Source organism: Hylobates moloch, unplaced genomic scaffold, assembly GCF_009828535.3.
Source record: "Hylobates moloch isolate HMO894 unplaced genomic scaffold, HMol_V3 SCAFFOLD_2, whole genome shotgun sequence".
NCBI classification, from domain to species: Eukaryota; Metazoa; Chordata; class Mammalia; order Primates; family Hylobatidae; genus Hylobates; species Hylobates moloch.
Genome location: NW_026652277.1, coordinates 160,627,098 through 160,646,236, shown reverse-complemented (window position 1 = coordinate 160,646,236; position 19,139 = coordinate 160,627,098). Strand labels below are relative to the sequence as shown.

General features: G+C 39.7%; 1 long non-coding RNA gene across 1 annotated transcript in view; it reads left to right on the top strand.

Annotated features, from left to right (window-relative positions):
- The window catches only part of LOC131382893 (uncharacterized), a 73,164-nt gene extending 56,034 nt beyond the window's left edge, over window positions 1-17,130 (top strand). The window contains exon 3 of the long non-coding RNA XR_009212521.1: window positions 16,109-17,130. This is a non-coding gene — a long non-coding RNA (uncharacterized LOC131382893). The remainder of the gene's footprint in view (window positions 1-16,108) is intronic.
- Window positions 17,131-19,139: the final 2,009 nt, after the last annotated feature.

Here is a 19,139-nt window from a genome sequence, read left to right as displayed (position 1 = left end):
AGAACAAATCTGCATGGAAGCAGGCATTTTGACATTTGAATTGCACATTTGTTATTTGAACACTTACCTGAAAACTGGCTTTCTTGATTTTCAAGTGTTCTAGATACTGGTTAAATGGTTACCAGCCCTAGTTTCTATTCCTGGGCACACATAAGATCTGGATGAATCAGCCCCTTTGCATTGGATTGAGACTTGGTGACTCTGTTGGGTAGATGGACTATGGCAGAGGTGATGTAAGCCACTTCTACATCTGGCAATTCTTCATGCCTGTTGTCCAATGTGACACCCTTGCAAACCACACCTCAAAGATTCATAAAATTGTAGGAACCAGAGGCTCCAAGATGGCTGAATAGGAACAGCTACAGTCTACAGCTCCCAGCATGAGCAATGCAGAAGATGGGTGATTTCTGCATTTCCAACTGAGGTACTGGGTTTATCTCACTGAGGCTTTTTGGACATGCATGTAGGACAGTGGGTGCAGCCCACAGACTGTGAGCCGAAGCAGGGCGAGGCATCACTTCATCTTCATCTGGGAAGCGCAAGGGGTTGGGGAATTCCCTTTGCTAGCCAAGGGAAGCCGTGAGAGAAGGCACCTGGAAAATTGGTTCACTCCAACCCTAATACTGCACTTTTCCAATGGTCTTAGCAAACGGCACGCCAGGAGATTATATCCCATGCCTGGCTCGGAGGGTCCCACACCCACGGAGCCTTGCTCACTGCTAGCACAGCAGTCTGAGATCCATTTACAAGGTGGCAGTGAGGCTGGGGAAGGGGCACCCGACATTGCTGAGGCTTGAATAGGTAAAGCAGCCAGGAAGCTTGAACTGGGTGGAGCCCACCACCTCAGCACAAGGAGGCCTGTCTGCCTCTGTAGGCTCCATCTCTGGGGGCAGGGCATAGCTGAACAAAAGGCAGCAGAAACTTCTGCAGGCTTAAATCTCCCTGTCTGACAGCTTTGAAGAGAGTAGTGGGTGTTCCAGCACAGAGTTTGAGATCTGAAAACGGACAGACTGCCTCCTCAAGTGGGTCCCTGACCCCCGAGTAGTCTAACTGGGAGGCACCTCCCAGTAGGTGCCAACTGACACCTCATACAGCCCAGTGCCCCTCTGAGATGAAGCTTCCAGAGGAATGATCAGGCAGCAACATTTGTCGTTCTGCAATATTTGCAGTACTGCAGCCTCTGCTGGTGATACCCAGGCAAACAGGGTCTGGAGTGGACGTCCAGCAAACTCCAACAGACCTGCAGCTGAGGGTCCTGACTGTTAGAAGGAAAACTAACAAACAGAAATGGCATCCACACCAAAACTCCATCTGTATGTCACCATCATCAAAGACCAAAAGTAGATAAAACCACAAAGATGGGAAGAAACCAGAGCAGAAAAGCTGAAAATTCTAAAACTCAGAGCTCCTCTTCTCCTTTAAAGGAAAGCAGCTCTGCACCAGCAACGGAACAAAGCTGGACAGAGAATGACTTTGATGAGTTGAGAGAAGACGGCTTCAGACGATCAGTAATAACAAACTTCTCTGAGCTAAAGGAGGATGTTCGAACCTATCGCAAAGAAGCTAAAATCCTTGAAAAAAGATTAGACGAATGGCTAACTAGAATAACCAGCATAGAGAAGACCTTAAATGACCTGATGGAGCTGAAAACCATGGCATGAGAACTGCGTGATGCATGCACAAGCTTCAGTAGCTGATTCGATCAACTGGAAGAAAGGGTATCAGTGATGGAAGATCAAATAAATGAAGTGAGAAGTTTAGAGAAAAAAGAGTAAAAAGAAATGAACAAAGCCTCCAAGAAATATGGGACTATGTGAAAAGATCAAATCTACATCTCACTGGTGTACCTGAAAGTGACGGGGATAATGGAACCAAGTTGGAAAACACTCTTCAGGATATTATCCAGGAGAACTTCCCCAACCTAAAGAGGCCAACATTCAAATTCAGGAAATACAGAGAATGCCACAAAGATACTCCTCGAGAAGAGCAACTCCAAGACACATAATTGTCAAATTTGCCAAAGTTGAAATGAAGGAAAAAATGTTAAGGGCAGCCAGAGAGAAAGGTCAGATTACCCACAAAGGGAAACCCATTAGACTAACAGCAGATCTCTCAGCAGAAACTCTATAAGCCAGTAGAGAGTGGGGGGCATATTCAACATTCTTAAAGAAAAGAATTTTCAACCCAGAATTTCGTACCCAGCCAAACTAAGCTTCATAAGTGAAGCAGAAATAAAATCCTTTAGAGACAAGCAAATGCTGAGAGATTTTGTCACCACCAGGCCTGCCTTACAAGAGCTCCTGAAGGAAGGACTAAACATGGAAAGGGTACCAGCCACTGCAAAAACATGCCAAATTGTAAAGACCATCGATGCTAGGAAGAAACTGCATCAACTAATGAGCAAAATAACCAGCTAGCATCATAATGACAGGATCAAATTCACACATAACAATATTAACCTTAAATGTAAATGGGCTAAATGCTCCAATTAAAAGACACAGACTGGCAAATTGGATAAAGAGTCAAGACCCATTGGTGTGCTGTATTCAGGAGACCCATCTCACATGCAGAGACACACATAAGCTCAAAATAAAGGGATGGAGGAAGATCTACCAAGCAAATGGAAAACAAAAAAAAGCAGGGGTTGCAATCCTACTCTCTGATAAAACAGACTTTAAACCAACAAAGATCAAAAGAGACAAAGAAGGCCATGAAATAATGGTAAAGGGAGCAATTCAACAAGAAGAGCTAACTATACTAACCATATATGCACCCAAAACAGGAGCACCCAGATTCATAAAGCGAGTCCTTAGAGACCTACAAAGAGACTTAGACTCCCACACAATAATAATGGGAGACTTTAACACCCCACTGTCAACATTAGACAGATCCATGAGACAGAAAGTTAACAAGGATATCCAGGAATTGAACTCAGCTCTGCACCAAGCAATCCTAATAGACATCTACAGAACTCTCCACCCCAAATCAATAGAATATACATTCTTCTCAGCACCACATAGCACTTATTTAAAAATTAACCACATAGTTGGAAGTAAAGCACTCCTGAGCAAATGTAAAAGAACAGAAATTATAACAAACTGTAATTTTGTAAATTTATATATATAAATTTATAATTATAATAAACTATAACAGACCACAGTGCAATCAAACTAGAACTCAGGATAAGAAACTCACTCAAAACCACTCAACTACATGGAAACTGAACAAGCTGCTCCTGAATGACTACTGGGTACATAACGAAATGAAGGCAGAAAGAAAGATGTTCTTTCAAACCAATGAGAACAAATATACAATATACCAGAATCTCTGGCACACATTTAAAGCAGTGTGTACAGGGAAATTTATAGCACTAAATGCCCACAAGAGAAAGCAGGAAAGATCTAAAATTGACATGCTAACATCACAATTAAAAGAACTAGAGAAGCAAGAGCAAACACATTCAAAAGCTAGCAGAAGGCAAGAAATAACTAAGATCAGAGCAGAACTGAAGGAGATAGAACCACAAAAAAAACCTTCAAAAAATCATGAATCCAGGAGCTGGTTTTTTGAAAAGATCAACAAAATTGGTAGGCCGCTAGCAAGACTTATAAAGAAGAAAAGAGAGAAGAATCAAATAGACACAATTAAAAATGATAAAGGGGATATCACCACCGATCCCACAGAGATACAAACTACCATCAGAGAATACTATAAACACCTCTATGCAAATAAACTAGAAAATCTAGAAGAAATGTATAAATTCCTGGACACATACACCCTCCCAAGACTAAACCAGGAAGAAGTTGAATCCCTGCATAGACCAATAACAGGCTCTGAAATTGAGGCAATAATTAAGAGCCTACCAACCAAAAAAAGTCCAGGACCAGACAGATTTGCAGCCAAATTCTACTAGAGGTACAAACAGAAGCTGGTACCATTCCTTCTGAAACTATCCCAATCAATAGAAAAAGAGGGAATCCTCCCTAACTCATTTTAGGAGGCTAGCATCATCCTGATACCAAAGCCTGGTAGAGACACAACAAAAAAAGAGAATTTTAGGCCAATGTCCTTGATGAACATCGATGCGAAAATCCTCAATAAAATACTGGCAAACCAAATCCAGCAGCACATCATAAACCTTATTCACTAGGATCAAGTTGGCTTCATCCCTGGGATGCAAGGCTGGTTCAACATATGCAAATCGATAAACGTAATCCATCACATAAACAGAACCAACAACGAAAACCCACGTGATTATCTCAATTGATGCAGAAAAGGCCTTCGACAAAATTAAACAGCTCTCCATGCTAAAAACTGTCAATACACTAGGTATTGATAGAATGTATCTCAAAATAATAAGAGCTATGTATGACAAACCCACAGCCAATTTCATACTGAATGGGCAAAAATTGGAAGCATTCCCTTTGAAAACCAGCACAAGACAAGGATGCCCTCTCCCACCACTCCTATTCAACATAGAAATGCAAATCAAAACCACAATGAGATACCATCTCTCGCCAGTTAGAATGGCGATCATTAAAAAGTCAGGAAACAAGAAGTGCTGGTGAGGATGTGGAGAAATAGGAACACTTGATCACTATGCTAACTGGCTTGAGATGGTATCTCATTGTGGTTTTGATTTGCATTTCTTTAATGACCATTGATGATGAGCTTTTTTTCATGTTTGTTGGCCACATAAATGTCTTCTTTTGACAAGTGTCTGTTCATAACCTTCACCCAGTTTTTGACAGGGTTGTTTGTTTTTTTGTTGTAAAATGGTGAAGTTCCTTGTAGATTCTGGATATTAGCACTTTGTCAGATGGATAGATTGCAAAAAATTTCTCCCATTCTGTAGGTTGCCTTTTCACTCTGATGATAGTTTCTTTTGCTATGCAGAAGCTCTTTAGTTTAATTAGATCCCATTTGTCAATTTTGGCTTTTGTTGCCATTGCTTTTGGCGTTTTAGTTATGAAGTCTTTGCCCTTGTCTATGTCCTGAATGGTATTGCCTAGGTTTTTTCATAGGGTTTTTATGGTTTCAGGTTTTACATTTAAGTCTTTAATCTATCTCGTGTTAATTTTTGTATAAGGTGTAAGGAAGGGTTCCAGTTTCAGTTTTCTGCATATGGCTAGCCAGTTTTCCCAACACTATTTATTAAATAGGGAATCTTTTCCCCATTGCTTGTTTTTGTCAGGTTTGTCACTTTGTAGCAATTGTGAATGGGAGTTCACTCATGATTTGGCTCTCTGTTTGTCTGCTACTGGTATGTAGGAATGCTTGTGATTTTTGCACATTGATTTTGTTTCCTGAGACTTTGCTGAAGTTGCTTATCAGCTTAAGGAGATTCTGGGCTGAGACGATGGGGTTTTCTAAATAAACGATCATGTCATCAGCAAACAGAGACAATTTGACTTCCTCTCTTTCTACTTGAATACGCTTTCTTTCTTTCTTTTGCCTGGTTGCCCTGGCCAGAACTTCCAATACTATGTTAAATAGGAGTGGTGAGAGAGGGTATCCTTGTCTTCTGGCGATTTTCAAAGGGAATGCTTACAGCTTTTGCCCATTCATTATGATATTGGCTATGGGTTTGTCATAACTAGCTCTTATTACTTTGAGATACATTCCATCAATATCTAGTTTATTGAGAGTTTTTAGTATCAAGGGGTGTTGAATTTTATTGGATGCCTTTTCTGCATCTATTGAGATAATCATGTCGTTTCTGTCATTGGTTCTCTTTATGTGATGGATTACGTTTATTGATTTGTGTATGTTGAACCAGCCTTGCAACCCAGGGATGTGGCCGACTTGATCTTGGTGGATAAGCTTTTTGATGTGCTGCTGATTTCGGTTTGCCAGTATTTTATTGAGGATTTTCCCATTGATGTTCTTCAGGGATATTGGCCTGAAATTTTCTTTTTTTGTTGCGTGTCTGCCAGGTTTTGGTATCAGGATTATGCCGGCCTCATAAAATGAGTTAGGAAGGAGTGCCTCTTTTTCTACTGTTTGAAAGAGTTTCAGAAGGAATGGTACCAGCTCCTTTTTGTACCTCTGGTAGATTTTGGCTGTGAATCCATCTGGTCCTGGGCTTTTTTAGGTTGGTAAGCTGTTAATCACTGCCTCAATTTCAGAACTTGTTATTGGTCTATTCAGGGATTAGACTTCTTCCTGGTTTGGTCTTGGGAGGGTGTATGTGTCCAGGAATTTATCCGTTTCTTCTAGATTTTCTAGTTTATTTGCATAGAGGTGTTTATAGTATTCTCTGATGGTAGTTTGTATTCTGTAGGATCAGTGGTGATATCCCCTTTATCACTTTTTATTGTGTCTATTTGATTTTTCTCTTTTCTTCTTTGTTAGTCTTGCTAGGGGTCTATCAGTTTTGTTAATCCTTTCATAAAACCAGCTCCTGGATTCATTTCTGAAGGGTTTTTCGTGCCGCTATCTCCTTCAGTTCTGCTCTGATCTTAGTTATTTCTTGTCTTCTGCTAGCTTTTGAATTTATTTGCTCTTGCTTCTCTAGTTCTTTCAATTGTGATGTTAGGGTGTTCATTTTGGATCTTTCCCGCTTTCTCCTGTGGGCATTTAGTGCATAAATTTCCCTCTAAACACTACTTTATCTGTGTGCCAGAGATTCTGGTATGCGTGTCTTTGTTCTCATTGATTTTAAGGAACTTATTTATTTCTGCCTTGATTTCTTTATTTACCCACTAGTCATTCAGGAGCAGGTTGTTCAGTTTCCATGTAGTTGTGCAATTTTGAGTGAGTTTCTTCATCCCAAGTTCTAATTGGATTTCGCCGAGGTCTGAGAGACTGTTATTATTTCCATTCTTTTGCATTTGCTGAGGAGTGTTTTAGTTCCAATTATGTGATCAATTTTAGAATAGGTCGCTAATTTTGGAGTTATAACCTGTTGAATACAATGAGCAAGTCTAGAACAAAATAAAATTTCACTAATAATAGCATTGCTTCATATCTTGACAAATCTACATAGAGTACGCTAATTGACGAGCAGCAATTGATTCAATCTCCCTTAGACCTTAGAGGAAGCTCTCCTCATCTTTTCCAACCTCAGGGAAAAAATAATAAAAAAATAACAAGTTTTAGTTCATTTTTTCATTTTTACTTACATTGCACAATTACTATGTGCCTAGTTTGTGCCAAAAGCTTACTAGCTGCCTACGGGCCCTTAAGCACAGTATATCCAAATTAAATCCAATATCTTTCCTTATACATTTCACAAACTTCCACTTCAATTCTATATCCCATTGAAAGACAACACTCACCGAACTTCACCAGCCGAAAACCTAGGAATCAGCCTTAATTTCTATTTCTCTGTAAGTTGATCCTGTAGACCTTACTCTTACTACCTTCATTCTACTCCAAACCATCTGCATCTCCTACCCAATGATTACTGAAATAGACTCATTACTTTTTCTCCTTCTTCCAGTCCTGTCCCTTAACCAACATTCACTTTGGAGTTACATTAATCTTTCTAAAATGCAAGCCTGATTATGTCAGCCTCACTCTTAATCATCCAGTATCTCCTGGTTACTCTTAGGATGGTCCAAGCTCTACAGTATAACTTACAAGACCCTGTATGATCTGGCCCTTGCTTCCCTCTCTAGCTTATCTTTTGCTGTTGCTCCCAACACATACACTCAAACCAATCATTACCATGAAAAATCCATATGTGTCTGATCCAGTCAAGATGCCATTTTGCTAAATTCATAGGTACTAGAGCTTTGAAAGTAAGTTATATCAGCCCATTTGGTGCTCCCCAATTCTATCCCTCTGCTAGGCTTATAAACATTTATGGAGCCTGGAGAAAAAGGCCCATGTACTATATATTTAAATATTTAAAAGTTATCAATCTAGCTAAGACTGTTAAATAAAATGTATTCTATCCTTCCATCTCACTAAATATATTCGTACCAACCTGTAAGGCCAGGCTGGAATTTTGAATTCTTAGGTTTCTAGCTACATTGGAGCGTGGCAGTAGTGTGAGGAGAGATGGTCTTAGGCAGCCTGTCCTTTGAGCACACACATGGATACTCAGCCCAAAGGTCAGTCCACATACTGGAGAATAGCACCGCTTGGCCACTCCATAGGCCTCAGAGCACATAGACATCATGATCTGCACTTGGAAGAATAGACTCAGGCCAGAGGTCCACAAAGTCACTGAGAGAGGCCCTCACTGTAGGGACAGGGAAGTCCTGGCTTCCGGGTATTCAGAGCATGATCTATAAGAGGGCGCTGTAGGCTTTGAGCGTGAACATCCCTTTCATGCTACAGACTCCTTGCCTTAGGGGGAGAGGCATAGTTAGAAGATGACCAGATTTTGGCCTGTAGAGAAGAGTCCAGAGGTCCTCTTGCCTGGATCTAAGGGCAGTGTTTCTTCCTGTCTGTCTCCACCTGAGGTAACCACTATCCTGAATCATGCTGATCATTTCCTTCCTTTTTTATTTACATAGTTCTATTGCATATCTATGTAGTCTAGAAGTATTGCATTTAGTTTTAGTGTTTCAAAGTTTATAAAAATGTTATCTGTATGTATCTTTGGGAATTTATTTTATACATCTGTCTATCTAGCTATCATCAATTTATTTATTTTTTACACTCAATATTGTTAACATTCATTCATATTGTGATGTGAAGCTGAAGGTCATTCATTCTGAATGCTATATAATATTTCATCAAATGATGGTCACCGGTTATTTTATACATTCTGCTGACAACGGGCATGTAGGTTGTTCCTAGGTCTTTGCTATTTTTAAAATAGTATTGCTATAAAGATCTTCATCTGATCCCTGCTGCACATGTGCAAGAGTTCCACTTTGGTGCTTACGTAGGAGTGAATTGCTGGGTCTTAGCACTGGTTGGATCTCACAAGTTCTGATATGTAATGTTGTCATTATCATTCACTTTAAAATTTCCGTTATGATTTCTTTACCTCATGAGTCATTTAAAGAGCATGTTCCATATGAACTTTAAAGTAGATTTTTCCAATTCTGTGAAGAAAGTCATTGGTAGCTTGATGGGGATGGCATTGAATCTATAAATTACCTTGGGCAGTATGGCCATTTTCATGATATTGAGATGAGTTCACGTCCTTTGTAGGGACGTGGTTGAAGCTGGAAACCATCATTCTCAGCAAACTACACAAGGACAAAAAACCAAACACCGCAGGTTCTCACTCATAGGTGGGAACTGAACAGTGAGAACACATGGACATAGGAAGGGGAACATCACACACCGGAGCCTGTTGTGGGGTGGGGGAAGTGGGGAGGGATAGCATTAGGAGATAGACCTAATGTAAATGACGAGTTAATGAGTGCAGCACACTGACATGGCAGATGTATACATATGTAACAAACCTGCACATTGTGCACATGTACCCTAAACTTAAAGTATAATAATAAAAAAAAGCATGTTTTTAAGTTTTAAATAAGTGGGGAATTCATGTTTTTCTTATCTATTAATTGAGTTGATGTCAGAAAATGTGGTCTGTATTATACGTATTTTAAGATATTTTTGAGGCTTATATTTTGTCTAAATACATGATCAATATTTGTAAGTGTTCTATGTGTGCGTGAGAATAATGCAGTTTACATTATCTAATTGTTGGTTGCAGAATTCCATCTATGTCCGTTAGGTCAAGTTTTTAAATTGTGTTGTTGAGATCTTCTATGTTCTTGCTTAGAATCAATGGATTAACACTTCAAACAATGAGGGAAATTTAATGAAATTTCTCACTATTTGGTGGAGTTTTGTTTACTCCCTTTATATATTTTGAGGCTATTAGGTGCATGGTAGAATATTTATACTTTATTGATGTGTATAGATAGATAAATAGAGACCTTCTCTGACTTTAATGGTGTTTTTGTCTTAAAATACATTTGATCCGACATTAATACAGCCACACAAGCTTTCTTTTGGCTACCATTTGTCTTATTTTGTGCCATTCTATTATTTCTAACACAGATTTCATTGTTATTCCCAGTTCGTTGTCTCTTCTCGGTACCTTATGAACCCTTGTTATGTGACTTGCCTTAGCCAAGAGAATATTGGTGGGATGATACAGTTAGTGGCTTTAAACATGCTTGAAAGGTTGGACAAATTCTCTTGTATTCCTGACTTTTGCCATGATAAGACCCTGCCTTGGGTAGCCACTGGTCCAAGGAAGGTAAGAAATATTTGGAACAGACTAAGGCTGAACCTATGTTTTAGAGCAAACCCCAGGTGGGCAAAATCAGCTGTACCCAAGCTGATCCACAGATGCATGAATAAGAAACTATTATTGCATGAGACTGAGATTACGTGGCTGCTACACAGCCAAATCTGGCTGACATAACATATCCTATGCTTTAGTATGTCTCTTATAAAAGCCACATATCTGGAATTTTTTTATTTCAATAGTTTTTGGGGTACAGGTGGTTTCGGTTACTCAAATGAGTTCTGTAGTGGTATATTCTGAGATTTTAGTGCACCTATCACCCTAACGGTGTACACTGTATCCAATATGCAGTCTCTTATCTCTCACCTTCCTCCCAACCTCCCCACCACAAGTTCCCATAGTCCTTTATATCACTCTATACGTTTTTGCATTCTCATAGCTTAGCTCCCACTTATAAGTGAGAACATAGGGTATTTGGTTTTCTATTTCTGAGTTACTTCACTTAGAATAATGGCCTCCAGCTCCATCCGAGTTGTTGCAAAAGACAGTATTTCATTTCTTTTTATGACTGAGTAGTATTCCAAGGTGTAAATATACCACATTTTCTTTATCCACTCATTGGTCGATGAGCACTTAGGTGGGTTAGTTCCATATCTTTGCAATTGCAAATTGTGCTGCCATAAACATGTGTATGCATATATCGTTTACATATAATAACTTTTTTCCTTTGGGTAGATACCCACTAGTGGGATTGCTGGATTGAATGGTAGATCGACTTTTAGTTCTTCAAGGAATCCCCATACTGTTTTCCATAGTAGTTGTACTAATTTACATTCCACCAGCAGTGTAAAAGTGTTCCCTTTTTACCACACTCATGCCAACATCTATTGTTTCTTGACTTTTTAATTATGGCCATTCTTGCAGGAGTAAAGTGGCATCTCACTGTGGTTTTGATTTGCACTTCCCTGATGATTAGTGATGCTGAGCATTTTTTCTTGTATTTTGGCTGTTTGTATATCTCCTTTAAAATTTACTCAGAAAGTTTGATGAGTTTAATTCATTTAGATTTATTGAAATTGTTGATATTTTTATATATTTATATTCACCAAAAGATTTCACTAAGGTAATTAATTACTATTTTAGTTTGGATTCCCCCTTAAGCAAACTCTGAAATAAGGATTTGGTTGCAAGTTATGCATTTGGGAGGTGATCACAGGAGTAGAGGAACTGAGAAAATGAAACTAGAAAAAAAAAGGAAACCTAAAAAATCAAATAATAAAATAAAATAAGTATTCGGGCCACCACTCCAGGTGAATGCAACTTGCTGTGGATCATCCTTTCTAATGGGGATACAAAAGGCATTGGTCAGATCAATATCTGCATATCAAGTGTCAGAGGCTGTATTAATCTGTTTTAGGAAGATGCCACGTATATATAGCATGGCAGTTGTGGCTGAGGCCTCCCTTGGTTACATTCACAGTAGTCCACTATAATCCACCATGTTCCACCTCCATTCTCTTTTTTTAATAGAAGCCATAATGATGAGTTAAATAGGGACATAATGGAAAACATTACCTGTGTATCCTGTAAGTCTCTGAGAGTATTGTTAATAACTGCCTGCTGCCTAATTTGTGATATTCCTTCCAATTTGCTGTCTTGGCTGGTTGGAGAGAAAGCAGTAGTTTCATGGGCTTCCACTTGGCTTTTCCTACTAGTATATCACTTATCTCACAAGTCAAAAACCAAAAGGGGGGTTCTGCAAGCACTTAAGTCTGTCCATCTTGGTTAGACACTTAGAGACTGGGATAACATAAACAGGTTGAGTCTGTGAACCCACTGTGAGATGGATTTGGTCCAGGATTCCATTTATTGCCTGTCTTCTGTTTTGTCCACAATATAACTGGGGAGCTATGAGAGTACCTTGAGTCTTCTGGTATTAGAAGGAGTTCAGGTTCATTATTTCATTGTAGAGTTTCATTCCTAGGTTCTCCCTTCTAGAACCATTCCTGGTACCAACAATCTTGGACCAGGTACCAAAAGCAGACCCTGAGATATGAATTTGAGTTCAAATGGTTCTAGGAAGCCCAGTGAGTGATATAGTTTGGCTGTGTCCCCACCTAAATCTCAACTTGAATTGTATCTCCTAGAATTCCCATGTGTTGTGGGAGGGACCCAGGAGGAGGTAACTGAATCATGGGGGCTGGTCTTTCCCATTCTACTCTCAGGATAGTGAATGAGTCTCATGAAATCTAATGGGTTAATCAGGGGTTTCCACTTTTGCTTCTTCCTTATTTTTCTCTTATTGTCACCATGTAAGAAGAGCCTTTTGCCTCCAGCCATGATTCTGAGGCCTCCCCAGCCATGTGGAACTGTAAGTCCAATCAAACCTCTTTTTGTTCCCAGTTTCGGGTATGTCTTTATCAGCTGTGTGAAAACAAAATAATAGATAAATAGGTAGTGGAGAAGTGAGAAAATCAAGGTAGATATGTAAATAAAAAATATGTTAATATGTTAATGAGTGGGCAATTGAAGCTTGGTTCTGCTAGGAACCCTCGGAGACCCTGAGTCACACCTCAGAATAGCTCCAAAGGGACAAGAAAGTTTAGATATTTATTTTCCAACTCATGCCTCTTAGTGGTTGAGAGTTGTTCCTGGGGGTATTCATTCCTAGGCACTTCTGGCCTGCCAGCATGTGGATTGAGCATGTGTCTACAGGCCGAGAACAACCTCAGTCAGAGAGGGGCAGCTACATAAAGTAGCAAGTCATTGGAGTGTATGGGATTTGTTCAACAAAGCTACAGGCAGAAATTGACAAACTGACTCTAAAATTAGTATGGAAATACAAAGGACATAAAATGCCTGCAACAGCTTTGAAAAAGAAAAAATAGAGAACTAATATTTTCTGATGTCAAGATTTACAGTAATCAGAATACTGCAGTACTGGCATCAAGACACACAAATCTATGGAACAGAACAGAGAGTCCAGATACAAAAATAACGACAACTGATCTTTGACAAAGGGGCAAATGCAGTTTGATGGAGGAAGGATAGTGTTTTCAATAAGTGATATTAGAATCATTGGATGCCCATATGCCAAAAAAGAAAATAAACTTGAATCCATATCTTGTGCCTTATTAAAGAGATTAACTCAAAATAGATTATTGACCTAAATGTAAAACCTAAAACAATCACACCTCTAGAAGAAAATATAAGCAGAAATGTTTGTGACCTTTGATTAGGCAGAGATTTCTGTGTGTGTGTGTGTGTGTGTGTGTGTGTGTGTGTATGTGTGTGATGGAGTCTTGCTCTGTCACCCTGGCTGGAGTGCAGTGGTGCAATCTCAGCTCACTGCAACCGCCGCCTCCTGGGTTCAAGTGATTCTCCTGCCTCAGCCTCCCCAGTAGCTGGGATTACAGGCATGCACCTCCATGCCTGGCTAATTTTTGTATTTTTAGTAGAGATGGGGTTTCACCATATTGGCCAGGCTGGTCTCGAACCTCTGACTTCATGATCCGCCAGCCTGGCAGAGATTTCTTATATGACACCAAAAGTATTATCCATAAGAGAAAAAAATGGGCCGGGCATGGTGGCCACTCCTGTAATCCCAGCACTTTAGGAGGCTGAGGTGGGCAGATCACCTGAGGTCAGGAGTTCGATACTAGCCTGGCCAATATGGTGAAACTCTGTCTCTACCAAAAATAGAAAAATTAGCTGGGTGTGGTGGTGGGAACCTATAATCCCAGCTACTCAGCAGGCTGATGCAGGAGAATTGCTTGATCCTGGGAGGTGGAGGTTGCAGTGGGCCAAGATCATGCCATTGCACTCAGTCTGGGCAGCAAGAGTGAAACTCCATCTCAAAAAAAAAAAAGAAAAAAAAAAAGAAAAAAAATGGATATACTGAACTTCATAAAAATGTAAAACTTCTGTTTATTTATTTATCTTTTTTTGTTTTTTTTTTGTTTTTGAGACAGAGTCTCGCACTTTTGCCCAGGCTGGAGTACAGTGGCGTGATCCTGGCTTACTGCAACCTCCACTTCCCAGGTTCAAGTGATTCTCCTTGCCTCAGCCTCCCAAGTAGCTGGGATTATGGGCACCCACCACCATACTTGGTTAATTTTTTTGTATTTTTAGTAGAGACAGGGTTTCACTATGTTGCCCAGGCTGGTCTCAGACTCCAGACATCATGATCCACCTGCCTCAGCCTCCCAAAGTGCTGGGATTACAGGTGTGAGCCATCATGCCTGGCCTTAAAACTTCCCTTCAAAAGAGAATGAAAGACAAATCATAGACTAGAAAAAATATTTATAATTTACATATCTGATAAAGAATTTCTACCCAAAATATATAAAGAACTCTCAAAACTCAACAATAAGAAACCCTCAATTTTTGAAAATGGACAAAAAAATCTCAACAGACACTTCATCAAAGAAGTGTGTGGATGTCAAATAAGCATATGAAAAGATGATAAACATCATCAGTCATTAGAAAAATGCAAGTTAAAAATACAATGTGATTCTACCACATACCTATTACAGTGGCTAAAATTAAAGGACTGACTATAGCGAGTGCACACAAGGATGTGGTGGAACAGGAACTCTCTTGAACTGCTGATAAGAATATTTGGAAAACATATTGGCAATTTTTTAAAAAGTTAAAGATATCCTAACCACATGATCCAGTCATTTAACCCTTACACATTTACCCAAGAGAAATAAAAGCATATATTCATTCAAAGACCTGCACATAACTGTTCATAATAGCTTTATTTACAATAATCAAATAGAATACAAGCAGCAATAAGAGTGCTCTGTTGATACATGCAACAATACAATAATTTTTATCTCCATTGAAACTGTTTTATAGCTTGCTAATATTCCACATTTCCTAATGTGTAGATAGAGTCAAATCACAGTGGAGTGGGCATCATTTTGTAATGCTTGTATAGTCTAGACTGGGGCTGGCAAACTTTTAATGTAAAGGGCCAGATGGTCAGTATGTTAGGTTTGCAAGCCAGAGGGTCTTAGTCACAACTATTCAACTCTGACTTTTAGCATAAATGCAGCCATAGACAATAGACAAATGTATTGGTGTGGCAGTGTTCCAGCAAAACGTTATTTACAAAAACCAGCAGTAGGTGGATTTGGCCTACAGAATGTAGTTTGCTCACCTCTAGTTCAGACCATCAGAACTAGTGTCAGTCTTTCAATGTTTCCCATTTTTGTTTTGTTTTTTTTTCCAGACAGGGTCTTTCCCTGTCACTCAGAGTGCAGTGCAGTAGTGCAGTTATGGCTCACTACAACCTCGGCCTCGTGGGCTCAAGTGATCCTCTCACCTCAACTTCCTGAGTAGCTAGGACTACAGGCACATATCATCATGTCTGGCTAATTTTTTTTTGGTATTTTTCTGTAGAGACAAGTTTCTGCCATGTTGCCCAGGCTGGTCTCAGACTCCTGGGCTCAAACAATCTGCCCACTTCAGCCTCTCAAAGTGCTAGGATTACAAGTGTGAGGCACCATGCCGAGCCCATTTCCTTGATTTGATGTGTTTGGATCTGGGTCCTATTGGCTATTTGCCTAACATACTGATCCTGGATATTAGGGAAGATATCAATGGACCTAGCTATCTCTGTGATGCCAAGAAGCTTAGGTATTTAGAGTTATCTGGGGAATTTTACAGTGTCAGGGAACAGGTTCTTTATCTTACAATGTGCTAAAAGCCCATGAGAAGTGTGATGGATTAAATATGACTGTAAATTATTTGTCATCTCTCCTTCCGTGCACACCACTTGATGGAAAGGTAGAGTTTGTTTTTGCTCCTTTTGAATCTGGGCTGGCCCTGTGACTGCTTTAACCAATATAATGTGATAGAAGGGATGTTATTCCAGTTCTGAGTCTAAACCTTAAGAAAGTGTCAGAAGTTTCTGATTTGTACTTTCAGGTACCCTGAGCCACTATCTAAATGGTCTGCTTACCTTACGAAGACACCATAAGGAGGGATAACATGTGGTGAGCACAGGTGAAGAGCTAGAGGCCTGAAACTAGATGGGGAGGGAGAAGCCAGCCATGCCTGCATCCAGGGCTGAACTCAGCCTCCCAGCATCTGTGCAGAGGCATCAGTCAGGCCACAGCTAACTGCAGGCCCAGCTAACATTATGTGGAACAGGAGAATTGCCCAGATCATCCCAGTCAACCAAGATCATAAAATTGTTTTCAGCTATTAAGTTTAAATACGTGAAATAAGGAGATAAAAATACTGACTGGGACTCTGTCTGAATGAAAGGATTAGTAGATTAGATTAGTGATTCTCAAAAGACTTTGTTGGATGCATATAAGTGTCCACAAAATAAGAGTATGATGGTTTCCAGGTTCAAATAAGATGGAAAACTATTTTGTGAATCAGAATTAAATTGGTTTATTTACTGTAGAACTTCTCAGAGGCTTTAACATGTATGTTTAATTATCATAAGCATTATGAAAACTCCAAGAGGATAGAAGAGTTGCCTGTGACTTTTTTTAAAGTGTCTTTATTCACATCCTGAGGAAGGATTCCCAGAAGAGATGATGTCTAAGCAGTGTCCCAAACATGAAATAAAGTCTCCTAGATACTGGACAAGATCATCTTTAAGCTTATTTCCAGCTCCAAATGTTATTATTTTCCTCAAACCCATTATAAAATGGCCTCTCTTAGCACTACGAGATCTGTAATACAAGAAGTAGAACAAACACATGAAGTTCCTGTTGGAAATTCAAACTTCTCATACAGCCTTCACTGAGTTCTGCTCATTATGGATAAAGGCTTCTGCTTTGAGTCACCCAAGTACTTTTGACCCCCAACTTAATCAATGCCTTGAAGTGAAAATATGGTGTCAGGCAGTCCCTATTCACGAAACCAACCAACCAACCAACCCATATCATGACTTAATGGTGTGAGACCTCAGTAAAAATTTTGTATGAACTAAATTTGTCTCATTTGTATCTTCTCATACCTGTCACATAATTTCCTCTGTCCAATGACACTGGTCCTTTGATAGTCTCAGTTGTCTTTTCCTTCTTAAACTAACAAAAATAAAAGTGAAAGAAACAACATTATCCAATCTCTTCTGTCTGTTGGGACATATTGTAATTGCTCTACTTGGAATCTCAGCACCAACACTGTTGAATTATCTGTCTGTACTGTTTGCATTTCTCCCCTTCTCTTTTCATTTACACCACAATCTACTGCAATTTGGCCCCTTCTCTTTTTCTCTCTCAATTATCTTCAGAACTGGAAACTTTCCCCAAGTATTTGTATTGAATCCCAAACTTTCAGTTCTTACCTGTACACAACGTGACTGAAAGTAAGGGGAGCTCCCATATCCCTACCTCTTGTCCTCCTCCTGCCCATAAGCCCAATACTTGAACTCCAGACCTATACAACTAACAACCTATTTCTACCTGAATATCATAAAGTATAAATAAACTTCGCCCAATGCCAACAACATCAAACCTGCTCAACTATTTATTCATGGATTCAATTGATACTTGTCAAGCACCTATTCTGGGTCAAGAACTTTGCTAGGCAATAGATCATAACAGTGATCAGGATTCCACCCATAGGGAGCTTATAGTCTAGCAGTGGAGATAGACAAATAGACTAGCAGTTACAGAGAAAAACATGAGTTTCTATGGGAGCACAGAGAAGAGACACTTAGTTCCACCTTGATAGTGATGATGGGCATTTGGGGAGGGTGGTATGAAAGGCCTCCCAGAGATGAAAATGATTAAACCCAGTCTTTAAGATTAGACAGGGCAGGTAAAGGATGAGAGCAGAGCAGCCAGTCAGAGGAAGTACCTTGTAGGGAGACTCACAGGGAAGAGACTGCATCACATACTCAGGGAACAGCAAGTTGTTCTGCCTAGCTGACCCAAAGAATGATTCCTGGTGAGGAGCCATGGATGATCAATACAGGTGGAAGAAGGCTTCCTTTAAGGAACCCTAATTCTTGGGCCATTTCAGTATTGTGCAACAATTACATGTTTTGTTTTTGTGTTTTTCTTGTAGAGGGAGTATGTAAAATACATATGCCATGTTTCCAATAAAGTTAAACATGCATCTACTCTATTACTGAACAATTGTATTCTCAGATAGGTAGCCAAGAGAAATGAAAACACATGTCCACGCAAAGACTTATATAAGAACATTCAAAGCATCCTTATTAATAACAGCCCCAGCTGGAAAGAACCTAAATGTCCATCAATAGGAGAATGAATAAACAAATAATGGTGTATATAGTGAAATAACACTTCATAATAAGACAGAACAAACTGTCCATACATGCAACAATGTGGTTGATTCTGAAAATCATGCTGAGCAAAATAAGACACAAAAGATTACATACTGAGTGATTTCACTGACGTGAAGTCTGAGAGTAGGTGAAATGTATTATGGTGACAGAATTAGAAAAGGGTTGCTCTGGGGTTGAGGATGGATGAGGAAGGGGGTATGGATGAGAAAGGGAACTTTCTGGATGCTGGAAATGCCCTCTATTTGTTTTGTCTTTTTGAGACAGAGTCTCGCTCTGTCGCCCAGGCTGGAGTGCAGTGGCACTATCTCGGCTCACTGCAACCTCTGCCTCCCAGCTTCAAGTGATTCTCCTGCCTCAGCCTCCTGAGTAGCTGGGATTACAGGCATGTGCCACCACGCCTGGCTAATTTTTGTATTCTTTAGTAGAGACGGGGTTTCACCATGTTGGTCATGCTGGTCTTGAACTCCTGACCCTGTGATCCACCTGCCTTGGCTTCCCAAAGTACTGGGATTACAGGCGTGAGTCAATGTGCCTGGCCTATTCAAAACTCATTGAGCTGAACGCTATGATATGTACATTTTATTGAATGGTAATTTTACCTCAATTTTTAAAATGCCAACAAGAGTATTTCTTTTAAGAGTCTAAAGGTAACAACATGGCTTGGTTTGCCCATATTAAAGTTGC